Source organism: Ovis canadensis, chromosome 6, assembly GCF_042477335.2.
Source record: "Ovis canadensis isolate MfBH-ARS-UI-01 breed Bighorn chromosome 6, ARS-UI_OviCan_v2, whole genome shotgun sequence".
NCBI classification, from domain to species: domain Eukaryota; kingdom Metazoa; phylum Chordata; class Mammalia; order Artiodactyla; family Bovidae; genus Ovis; species Ovis canadensis.
Window position 1 is genome coordinate 97,274,051 of NC_091250.1, and position 12,364 is coordinate 97,286,414.

The window sequence follows — 12,364 nt, forward strand, 5'->3', positions numbered from 1 at the left end:
AACTCTTTTTCTTAAGCAGTAATTTATTTGTATGTAATGTTAAACTTTTTGACATCATAAGAGCAATGTTTAGAGGTTTATTCAGTGGCTGAATGACAGACTTGAAATAGAAAAGATGAAAGGCAAATACTTTGCCTGAAAGCTTTTATAATAGTGTATGTTCCACTCTGCTCACTATTATGTGGCAATCTGGCTGGGAGGAGAGTTTGGGGAAAATGGTTCCAAGTATATGTATCACTGATTCCCTTCCCTGTTCACCTGAAACTATCACAACATTTTTAATCAGCTATACTCTAGTACAAAATAAAAAGATTTTAAAAACATAGTGCATGTTTTAGGCCATGAGAACTGAATTAATATACTGTTGATAAAAAAAGAAAGAGGCAAAACCAGGGAAAATAATTACAGAAAATTGAGGAAGACTTTTAAAGATCCTCTAAATAAAGATAAAACCTCTGTATGGCAGTTTATTCAAAGAAAAATATACTACTCAGTAAGTTAAAACACAGTGTATACTAAATGAAAGAAGTTTCTACTCTTTTTTTACTAATGATCTAAGGGTTAGATAAAATTTCACTAACGCTATCTTTTCCCTATCATCTTATCACATCATTTCCAATAGGTTCCATAAATATATGCTTAAATAATGAATTTCTAGAAAAAATAGATAATACACTTTGAGCAAGAATGAATTTACTCTAAGTATATGAAAAATTAAGCATGCATAATACAAATGGTAACATTTGCTGCTCTATATTCTACACAAGTGAAAAAAATTATGTTTTCTAGCTGCTAAGAACCTTAGTAATCATAATGTCTTATTTTGATATAGCAAAAATAAAAAAATATTAAAAGCTAAATTAAATAAACAGAAGCAACTTGGCAAGGCTATTTATAGTGAGTGATAAAGTTGTCTTTTTTGTTTGTTTGTTTTACAAAATCTTCTTTATTTATCATTAGAAGTTTCTGAGATTCAGTTTTTTTTTTAAATTACTTGAGTCAGGATTTGTGGTTTTGCTCTTCCAGAATGATTTGCTGCGTGTGTATGTGCTTAGTCACTCAGTCATGTTCAATCTTTGCCACATGTTAGGCTGCAGCCTGCCAGGCTCCTTTGTCCATAGGATTTTTCAGGCACGAATACTGGAGCGGATTGCCATTTCCTCCTCCAAGGGATCTCCCCAACCCAAGGATTGAACCCATGTCTCCTGTCTCTCCTACATTGCAGGGAGATTCTCTACCCACTGAACCATCAGGCTTTCCCACTGCTTGTTAACAAACAAGTACAAAGTGTTCAGCTGTAAAAGTATAGGCATTTCACTGGAGTTATTTTATCAAACAACTTGTGATATGCCTTCTCATATACCCCAATTCAAGTGTCCTAAGATAATTTCTTTAGAAAGATTTTGAAGTGTCCTTTCTTTCATATCCCCGAGGTCATTTTTTACTGGTTTTGTGACAGTCCTGTAAAAGTCCATAGTTGTGAGACGATTTGAGAGGCATAGATGTAACTGCCAGACTTACTCACCAGACAGAAATTTGATAACCTTCAAAATAGAATCTATGAATGTATAGATAGGCAGGTTTATTTGAAAATCAGATTGATAATTAGTTTAAATATTTAAGATTTAGGCTTCAATAAGATGTGTGGTATTCATATTATAAGTTTCTTTTAAGAGTGCGTTTCTGGACTTTTTTGAGCTCTCAGGATGTGTCAGGGGAAAAAATCATGTTATAGATAAATAAAAATAAAAAATTAAATTCTATGTTTTTGTAAAAATTTGAAGTAAAAAATATGGTAAAGAATGTACTGTCAACAAAAACAAAATGCCAATTAACATTATCCATCAACAAGGATAATACAAAGAACAAAGTTTAAGAGTGCTAGCAATGTCTTAGTTTATTACTGGAAGAGTCCAAAGGAACAGAAAGCTGGGGTTCAGTGGGTAGATGCCACATGGAGCCTGGGGCACCCTTGTTCACAGGCTCTTTCCCTCCATTCCTTGAGGAGTGTCCCTGGGGGGTTTAACTCTTCTATTATTACATATTTACCCCAAGATTGTTAAGAGCAAGATCTTTGGAATATTTATTTTCATCTTCTTTTGTATAAACTTAAAAATGTGATTAGAGCAAATACACATGTATTTGCTCCTTCAAGAACATGTGTTGTCAGATTTCTACTTCTCCAAATACTTAATATCCTTAGTGCTTTATATATTTTACATCTATTTGAAACACTATTCTTTATTTATGTGCTTCCCTGGTGGCTCAGACAGTAAAGTATCTGCCTGCCAATGCAAGAGACCAAGAGACACAGATTGCATCCTTGGGTCAGGAAGATCCCCCAGAGAAGGGAATGGCTACCAATTCCAGTATTCTCACATAGAACAGAGGAGCCTGGCTGGCTATGATCCATGGGGTCACAAAGAGTCAGACATGACTGAACGACTAACACCTTCTTTCACTTTCTCTACTTGCTTCAAAATCAATATTACATTTTAGTTGTGGTTGTTTTTCAGTTGCTAAGTCATTTCTGATTCTGTGACTGTGGACTACAGCATTACAGCTTCCTCTCTCCTCCACTATCTCTTGGAGATTGCTCAAATTCACATGTCTGTCATGCTAGCTAACCATCTCATTCTCTGTCACCCTCTACTCCTTTTGCCTTCATTCTTTCCCAGTATTAGGGTCTTTTCCAGTGACTCACCTCTTTGCATCAGGTCACCAAAGTACTGGAGCTTCAGCATCAGTCCTTCCAATTAACATTCCTCAGTTGACTTTCTTAAGTTTTTAAAAGTATAACTTTTTATATAGTACCATTTAATAAAAATAACAATGCCATAGAGACAAAAACCAAAGAAAAACAAAAAGGAAAAGAGACAGGGTGCACATAGGATGAAAAAAGAATAGGAAAAATCATTAAAGCAACCTACCTGGTCCTTCAAAGTTGGTGTGTACCTGGAGAAATTGCAGCAGAGTCTGACTCATTTTGCTGAAGAGAATACACACACCCATTATCAAGAAGAGAACTTTAACTTCCTTTAGTTTTAATAATTCACCATTGCAAAAACTAAATCTATTCCTTGGTATTACATTAAAAAATAATGAAGAAAAATGACTATAGTTTTAAAAGCTTTTTTAATCTGGTTTCCATGCTTATTTTATTACTGCGTTCCAGTAAGTAGACTTGAATATCTCATCTTCTGTGGCTATGCTTTTTTTCTTTAAGATAGAAACAGAAAAATAGATTTTATTATGAATTACACTCCAGAGAATGTTCCTTTTGATTGAATTTTCTCTTTGACTTTACTGGACAAAGGATGATAGTAATTAGAGGAATGCGGGCTAATCTAACTATATATATATATAATTTAAATTATATCAGTTCTTTATGTTTTACTCTAATATCTGATACAAAATCTTAATATAATAAGAAATTACCAAAGCATTTTGTCTGTATCATTCCTGAGTTGTAACTATGAGACTGATTGAAATACCCAATTTTTAAAGCATGATGACATTAGGCCATATTATTCAGAAACTGACCCGAAATCATGTAAATATTTCTGGATTTCTTTATAAATTATTATATGAAGTTATACAATGTTAACAAGAAATCACATCTTTTTGTCTTCCTCTATTAATTCAGAAAAGAAACTGAGGGTACACAGAAGATTATAGTTCATTTTAGTTCAGTTCAGCTGCTCAGTCATGTTCAAATCTTTGCAACCCCATGGACTGCAGCACCAAGGCCTCCTTCAGTTCAGTTCAGTTCAGTCAATCAGTTGTGTATGACTCTGTGACCCCATGAATCGCAGCACACCAGGCCTCCCTGTCCATCACCAGCTCCTGAAGTTCACTCAATCTCATGTCCATTGAGTCAGTGATGCCATCCAGCCATCTCATCTTCTGTCATCCCCTGCTCCTCCTGCCCCTAATCCCTCCTAGCATCAAAGTCTTTTCCAATGAGTCAACTCTTCACATGAGGTGGCCAAAGTACTGGAGTTTCAGCTTCAGCATCATTTCCTCCAAAGAAATCCCAGGGCTGATCTCCTTCAGAATGGACTGGTTGGATCTCCTTGCAGTCCAAGGGACTCTCAAGAGTCTTCTCCAAAACTACCATTCAAAAGCATCAATTCTTCGGCACTCAGCCTTCTTCACAGTCCAACTCTCACATCCATACATGACCACTGGGAGAAACCATAGCCTTGACTAGACAGACCTTTGTTGGCAAAGTAATGTTTCTGCTTTTGAATATACTATCTAGGTTGGTCATAACTTTCCTTCCAAGGAGTAAGCATCTTTTAATTTCATGGCTGTAGTCACCATCTGCAGTGATTTTGGAGCCCCCAAAATTAACGTCTGACACTGTTTCCACTGTTTCCCCATACACTTGCCATGAAGTGATGGGACCAGATGCCATGATCTTCGTTTTCTGAATGTTGAATTTTAAGCCAACTTTTTCACTCTCCTCTTTCACTTTCATCAAGAGGCTTTTTAGTTCCTCTTCACTTTCTTCCATAAGGGTGGCATCATCTGCATATCTGAGGTTATTGATATTTCTCCCAGCAATCTTGATTCCAGCTTGTGCTTCTTCCACCCCAGCATTTCTCATGATGTACTCTGCATAGAAGTTAAATAAGCAGGGTGACAATATACAGCCTTGAGGTACTCCTTTTCCTATTTGGAACCAGTCTATTGTCCCATGTCCAGTTCTAAGTGTTGCTTCCTGAACTGCATATAGGTTTCTCAAGAGGAAGGTCAGGTGGTCTGGTATTCCCATCTCTTTCAGAATTTTCCAGTTTATTGTGATCCACACAGTCAAAGGCTTTGGCATAGTCAATAAAGCAGAAATAGATGTTTTTCTGGAACTGTCTTTCTTTTTTGATGATCCAGCAGATGTTGGCAGTTTGATCTTTGGTTCCTCTGCCTTTTCTGAAACCAGCCTGAACATCTGGAAGTTCACGGTTCACCAACTCCTGGGGTTTACTCAAACTCATGTCCATTGAATCAGTGATGCCATCCAACCATCTCATCCTCTGTCATTCCCTTCTCCTCCCACCTTCAGTCTTTCTCATCATTATGGTCTTTTCAGATTAGTAAATTCTTCAAATCAGGTGGCCAAAATATTGGAGATTCAGCTTTAGCATCAGTACTTCCAATGAGTATTCAGGACAGATTTCCTTTAGGATAGACTGGCTGGGTCTCCTTGCTGTCCAAGTGACTCTCAAGAGTCTTCTTCAATACCACAGTTCAAAAGCATCAGTTCTTTGCTGCTCAAGTTTCTTTATAGTCCAACTCTCACATCTATACATGACTACTGGAAAAACCATAGCTTTGTCTAGATGGACCTTTGTTGGCAAAGTAATGCCTCTGCTTTTTTATATGCTATCAAGGTTTATTATAGCTTTTCTTCCAAGGAGCAAGCCTCTTTAAATTTCATGGCTGCAGTCACCATCTGCAGTGATTTTGGAGCTGGAAAATATAGTCTGTCACTGTTTCCACTGTTTCCCCATCTATTTGCCATGAAGTGATGGGAACATATGGCATAATATTAGTTTTCTGAATGTTGAGTTTTAAGCCAACTTTTTCACTTTCTTCTTTCACTTTCATCAAGAGGCTCTTTAGTTCTTCTTTGCTTTTTGCCATAAGAGTGTTGTCATCTGCATATCTGAGGTTAGTGATATTACTTCTGGCAATCTTGATTCCAGCTTGTGCTTCATTCAGTCCAGCATTTCACTTGATGTACTCTGCATATACAGCCTTGAAGTACTGTTTCCCTATTTGGAACCAGTCTGTTGTTCCATGTCCAGTTTTAACTGTTGTTTCTTAACCTGCATAGAGATTTCTCAGGAGGCAGGTCAGGTGTTCTGGTATTCCCATCTCTTTCAGAATTTTCCAGTTTGTTGTGGTCCACACAGTCAAAGGTTTGGCATAGTCTATAAAGCAGAAGTAGATGTTTTTCTGTAACTCTCTTGCTGTTTTGATGAACCAATGAATGCTGGCAACTGGATCTCTGGTTTGTCTGCCTTTTCTAAATCCAGCTTGAACATCAGGGAGTTCATAGTTCATGTACTGTTGAAGCCTGGCTTGGAGACTATTGTGCATTACTTTGCTAGCATGTGATATGAGTGCAATTGTGTGGTAGTTTGAGCATTCTTTGGCATTGCCTTTCTTAGGGATTTGAGTGAAAGCTGTCCTTTTCCAGTCCTGTGGCCACTGCTGAATTTTCCAAATTTGTTGGCATATTGAGTGCAGCACATTAACAGCATCATCTTTTAGGATTTGAAATAGCTCAACTGGAATTCCATCACCTCCACTAGCTTTGTTCATAGCGATCCTTCCTCAGGCCTACTTGACTTCACATTCCAGGATGTCTGGCTCTAGGTGAGTGATCACACTATCGTGGTTATCTGGGTCGTGAAGGTCTTTTTTGTATAGTTCTTCTGTGTATTCTTGCCATCTCTTCTTAATATCTTCTGCTTCTGTTTGTCCATACCATTACCACTTCTGTCCTTTATTGTGCCGATCTTTGCATGAAAAATTCCCTTGATATCTCTAATTTTCTTGAAGAGATCTCTAGTCTTTCCCAATCTATTGTTTTCCTCTATTTCTTTGCATTGATCAGTGTGGAAGAGTTTCTTATCTCTCCTTGCTATTCTTTAGAACTCTCCATTCAAATGGGTTTATCTTTCCTTTTCTCTTTTTCCTTTCACTTTTCTTTTCACAGCTATTTGTAAGGCCTCCTCAGACAACCATTTTGCCTCTTGTTTTCCTTTTCTTGGGGATGATCTTGATCACTGCCTCTTGTACAATGTCATGAACCTCCGTCCATAGTTCTTCAGGCACTCTGTCTTTCAGATATAATCCCTTGAATCTACTTTTCACTTCCACTGTATAGTCATAAGGGGTTTGATTTAGGTCATACCTGAATGGTCTAGTGGTTTTCCCTACTTTCTTCAATTTAAGTATGCATTTGGCAATAAGGATTTCATGATCTGAGCTATAGTCAGCTCCCAGTCTTATTCTTGCTGATTGTATAAAGCTTCTCCATCTTTGGCTGCAAAGAGTATAATCAATCTGATTTCGGTATTGACCATCTTGTGATGTCCGTGTGTAGAGTCTTCTCTTTTGTTGTTGGAAGAGGGTGTGTGCTAAGACCAGTGCATTTTGTTGGCAAAACTCTGTTAGTCTTTGCCCTACTTCATTCTGTACTCCAAGCCAAATTTGCCTATTACTCCAGGTATTTCTTGACTTTCTACTTTTGCATTCCAGTGCCCTATAATGAAAAGGACATCTTTGGTGGGGTATTAATTCTAGAAGGTCTTGTAGGTCTTCATAGAACCATTTAACTTCAGCTTCTTCAGCTTTGCTGGTCAGGGCATAGACTTGGATTACTGTGATATTGCATGATTTGCCTTGGAAACAAGCAGAGATCATTCTATCATTTTGGAGATTGCACCCAAATACTGCATTTCAGACTCTTGTTGACTATAGAAGGAACATTAACTATTAGCCCAAAGGTATGCACTGTCTTTCTGGGATTACTTAAGCCCAAAGTAACTGCTCTATTAAATAAGAACAGATCATAAGATCATCATAGGTAATATATCAAAGAAAATCTGGTAAATTCACTCTTTGTTACTAAAAACAAACAAAAATAATAGTTAAAGCAAGAAATTGTGATGAAGCAAAACTATAGGATTAATACCTACTTCTACAGAATAGTTTGGAGAAATTGGTATATGGAGACAAAGAAAGTTCCTGTGTTTAACATTTTTGATCTTAGATTAACAATCAAACTCAAATGGTACTGCTGCTGTTGTTTATTCGTTAAGTGATGTCCAACTCTTTGTGATCTCATAGACTGTAGCCCCCTGGGCTCCTCTGTCCATGGGATTTTCCAGGCAAGAATACTGAAGTTGGTTGCCATTTCCATTTCCAGTGGATATTCTCAATCCACAGTGCTTAGCCCTCTATTCAAGTGATCACTCGGAATACCAAGTATATTTGTATTAATCCCCAGGATTTCCAGTTTCTCCACCAAATTCTGCTCCAAAACAGTTATTTCCTTGGTGAGGGAAGGCTTATTCTTCAGTTTTCCTTGTATGTATCTAGTTGTCATTTAATTTCTGTTCATTTTCCCTTACATGTGCCATTGTTAGACTTGACTTTGCATCCAGTGTCTGGGGGACTGGGGCATTCATAGATACCATTGGGGCAGTTGGCTTAGATTCAAAAGTCTGCCAGGTTAAAAAATTCTCTTTGGGTTCACTGTCACTGTTTAATGATTTAGTGGTGAACTCTTTAATCTGCTGTCTCTGAGTGATGATCAGCTTGTTCTGCTCCTAGAATCTCTGTCCTAGCTCTTCTATCCTTTTCTTGTAGAAGACATTACATGTATTTTGATCATATATCATTGAGGTTCAAAGTTTCTCTCTATGTGACAGGAGCCAGCTCTTTTCTTTCTTGTGTTCTTGAGGAAGAGCCTGAACATGAACTGTCCACTTGCTTTCCTGACTGTCAAATAGCTGCATCACATTTTGGAAATCATGGGGATGCTGAGGACGTTCTTCTTTAAACTCATGTGCATCTTTTAGCATGCCTGTGTTAGGCTTGATCTGCATATTGGGCTTCTTGATTTCCAACAACTGATATTCTAATGTTGAGTTCTTAGAAGTCAGTCCTTTAAACTCCTTCATAAACATTTCTTTGACTTTTTCCATTTAATCAACTAGTTTCTCTTTTCTTCTTCTTTCCACCTATCAAATAACTTCAAAAATTCTTCCTTTTTTGTTTTCTGCATTTCATATTCCTTAGAGAACTTGACTGCGTGCACATGCTGTGCTGCCTCTAGCTGAGACTCGGTGAGCTGCAGCTGCTCCTTCAACATGTTGATCTCACTTTGGAGCTTGTCCACCTGTGCCCTTGTCTTATACTCAAGATGTGACTCTTCAGGGTGGCAGCACTGAATATGACTTTGTAGGAAAGCTTGGCTCATAAAGGCCTTGTCACAAAAATGGCACTGGTAATAGCTGGCTTTGGCCTCTATCATTTGCTGCTGGGTAGAGATCAATTTCTTCCTGCGTTTACACTCTTCCTTGAGCAGCTTGATCTTGCCCACTTGCTTGGTGAGGAGCTTCTTGCTCTTCTCAATGGCACCCCACTCCAGTACTCTTGCCTGGAAAATCCCATGGACGGAGGAGCCTGGTGGGCTGCAGTCCATGGAGTCGCTAGGAGTCGGACACGACTGAGAAAATTCACTTTCACTTTTCACTTTCATGCATTGGAGAAGGAAACGGCAACCCACTCCAGTGTTCTTGCCTGGAGAATCCCAGGGACAGGGGAGCCTGGTGGGCTGCCGTCTATGGGGTCGCACAGAGTCAGACATGACTGAAGCAACTTAGCAGCAGCAGCAGCAGAGATCAACTTCTTTCTGAGTTTACACTCTTCCTTGAGCGGCTTGATCTTGCCCGCTTGCTTGGGGAGGAGCTTCTTGCTCTGCTCGCCCCCAGCCAGGCTTGAAGACAGCCGCTCCTCCAGGTCGTACAGCTGAGAGGTGCGTGAGCTGCTCCAGGCGGATGAGCTTTAGCAGCACCTTGTCCACCCACGACTGGAAGCTTGGATATTTCTCGTCCTCCAGCTTGCAGAAGGTGATGTTCTCCTGCAGCATGAGCACGTCCACGGCGCCAGCCACCTTGTCCGCGTCGATGGTGTTCAGCAGCTGCCAGTCCACGCTCTCCAGTCGCAGGCGGAACTAGAAGAAGGGCAGGGAATAAGCCAGGTGGTGGGATTAATGTTGCTGACGTGTTCATCAAAAAAGAACTAAAAGATTTAAAGTGTACAGATGTGGATGATGACGACTGGGACATATCATCCTTAGAGGAAGATAAATCTATGCAGAGAAGAGTTGGGAGAGAAGAGAAGGAACCTCTTCCACCTGTGAACAATGAGTCTAATGCTACTCAAGTGCCAATGCCTGGGGTGCAACTAACCTGAAAGGGCCGAAGGGAGAAGGACCTCAGGATGAATCCGGTACACTGAAAAGCAGCTTAGTAACTGTGACTGGTTGGAGTGACTCTTTAGACGTGTAACTGTCACCCTGAGCGACAGGAGGTCCCGTCAGACTTCAGCAGTATTTGGTTTCACAGTAATTCAGCACTGCCTACACAACTATCATTGTCCTGCCTGACAGTATCTCCTGCGATAACAAGGAAACTGGCTCTCAGAGAACAAGAGTCTCTTCAATGGCACCTAGTGCAATGTTAAAAAAAAAAAAAAGCAAATTGTCAACAGTATTTTGAAACATATAGAGGTGCTTAATACTGCTATTGCTTAAAAATAATGTGTCACTGAAGTCATAAAAAGTTTTTTCTTTGAAATGGTACTCTAGGTGTATTTTTTTCAACTAATTTTTAAGTGAATTCTTTTTTTAAACTGATAGCAGGTTTTATTTTAAACTTTTTTAAAAAATAATCTTTCTTATGTACATTTTCATGTTGGAAGTGTTTTATTATAAAGTTCTGTTAGTATCCTGAAAATGGAATTGGTGGAAATTAGTGAAATTTTAAGAGTAGACAGCTTATTTTTCATCTAGAAGTAAGTTTAGAGTTAATAAAAATATAGCTAGGCCCATGTTAACTACATTTTCCAGAAGTAGTTTTATCATATGCAGCTTTGGGCCACTGTAAACATGTTGTTTTAGAACTTAAAATACTAACCTTGACCTTGGATATTTTGTGAATATAATGTAGCCATTTTAAATATCAGTTAATTTATCAGACTATGAATAGAATAGATTGAGTCAATACTGAATTCATATGTCTATAGTTTTTTTTTCCATTTTTTAAATGTTCAGCCTGCATTAGAAAATACCTCAAAACTAATTTCATTACATTCTTAATAGTGACATCGTCAATAGTCAACATGTTCATATAAGCTGGTTTTTGCATTATTTTATACTTTGTGGTACTATCTGTACTCTTGTTTCCCCCCACCAAAATAATATTTTTTTAAGTAATATTTTAACTAAATGGTCTGTGAGGATTTGGATCTCTCTTCATTTTATCAACCTTTCAAGTAAAACCCTCTATGACACACACACACGCACAATATATAGTGATTGATTATAGTTTAAATGGGGCCTTCCTGGGTGGCTCAGCAGTAAAGAATCTGCCTGTGATGAGGAAGATGCAGGAGATCCCAAAGGTTCAATCCTTGGGTTGGGAAGATCCACTGGAGAAGGTTCATGGCAACTCACTCCATTAGTCTTGGCTTGGAGAAGCCTATCAACAGTGGAGCCTGGCAGACTACAGCTCACAGAGTTGGACACAAGTGAAGCAACTGAACAAATAGTTTAAATGTCCTAAGTCCAATACCGTTTATTCAGTTTTACACATAAAAGATGAACACAATATGCTATAGAAAGTAAAAGTGAAGTCGCTCAGTCGTGTCCGACTCTTTGCGACCCCATGGGCTGTAATCTACCAGGCTCTTCTGTCCATGGGATTTTCCAGGCAATAGTCCTGGAGTGGATTGCCATTTCCTTCTCCAGGGAATCTTCCCAACCCAGGGCTTAAACCCGGGTCTCCCTCACTGTAGACAGACACTTTACCATTTGAGCCACCAGGGAAGAGTAATATGCTACAAGGAGGTGATAACTGTGTTTGTCATTGAACCGTGCAGACACATTTCCTAAAGCTGAGTTCATTGCCTTTTCTTTTCTCTTTTCATCTCATCCTGGCTTAGTTTCTCTGACTTGCACTTCATTTTATTTATCACCCAACATTATAGTTTCTTCCACGTGTAACAGGCAGAAACTAGAAGTGTTTATTCTGAAAAGATAGTTATAAGAAAGCTCTTCATTACAGCAACATTTTCATTGCAGATTCATATTTTAGCATTTATTTTAAATATTAACATCTCTGTATGTGGGGAGAGGTAGGTATAAGGAATTCACACATTTTTCTTTTCAATTTGGGCTTTTTGCATTTTATGATAATATTGACTAAAATTATATTCTTTAAAAAATTGTAAAATACTTTTATTTTTTTAAATATAAAAACATCATTTAAAAAGTTTTTACTTTTTACTACAAATAGCTTTCTTTCCAAACATATTTCTTTCTTTGTAAAGGTATAGAATGATGAAAAACATAATATTATTGATCTTATATTATTAAGGTCAAGTTGCCTTTCAATAAAGGAATAGTTCCAGTCTAGAGAAGTTAAGTTTAACAAACTTTGTATAAGCAATTATTTTCCACTGGCTGTTGCTCTAAAAGCCAAAGGATATTTTATTATTAAAAAGTGTCTTCTAGATGAAATGCACTTACAGCATAGGAAAACTTCCTAAATAATATAGAAAA

General features: G+C 38.1%; 1 pseudogene; it reads right to left on the bottom strand.

Annotated features, from left to right (window-relative positions):
- Positions 1–7,951: 7,951 nt before the first annotated feature.
- On the bottom strand, positions 7,952–10,925 carry LOC138442978 (cilium assembly protein DZIP1 pseudogene; annotated as a pseudogene).
- Positions 10,926–12,364: the final 1,439 nt, after the last annotated feature.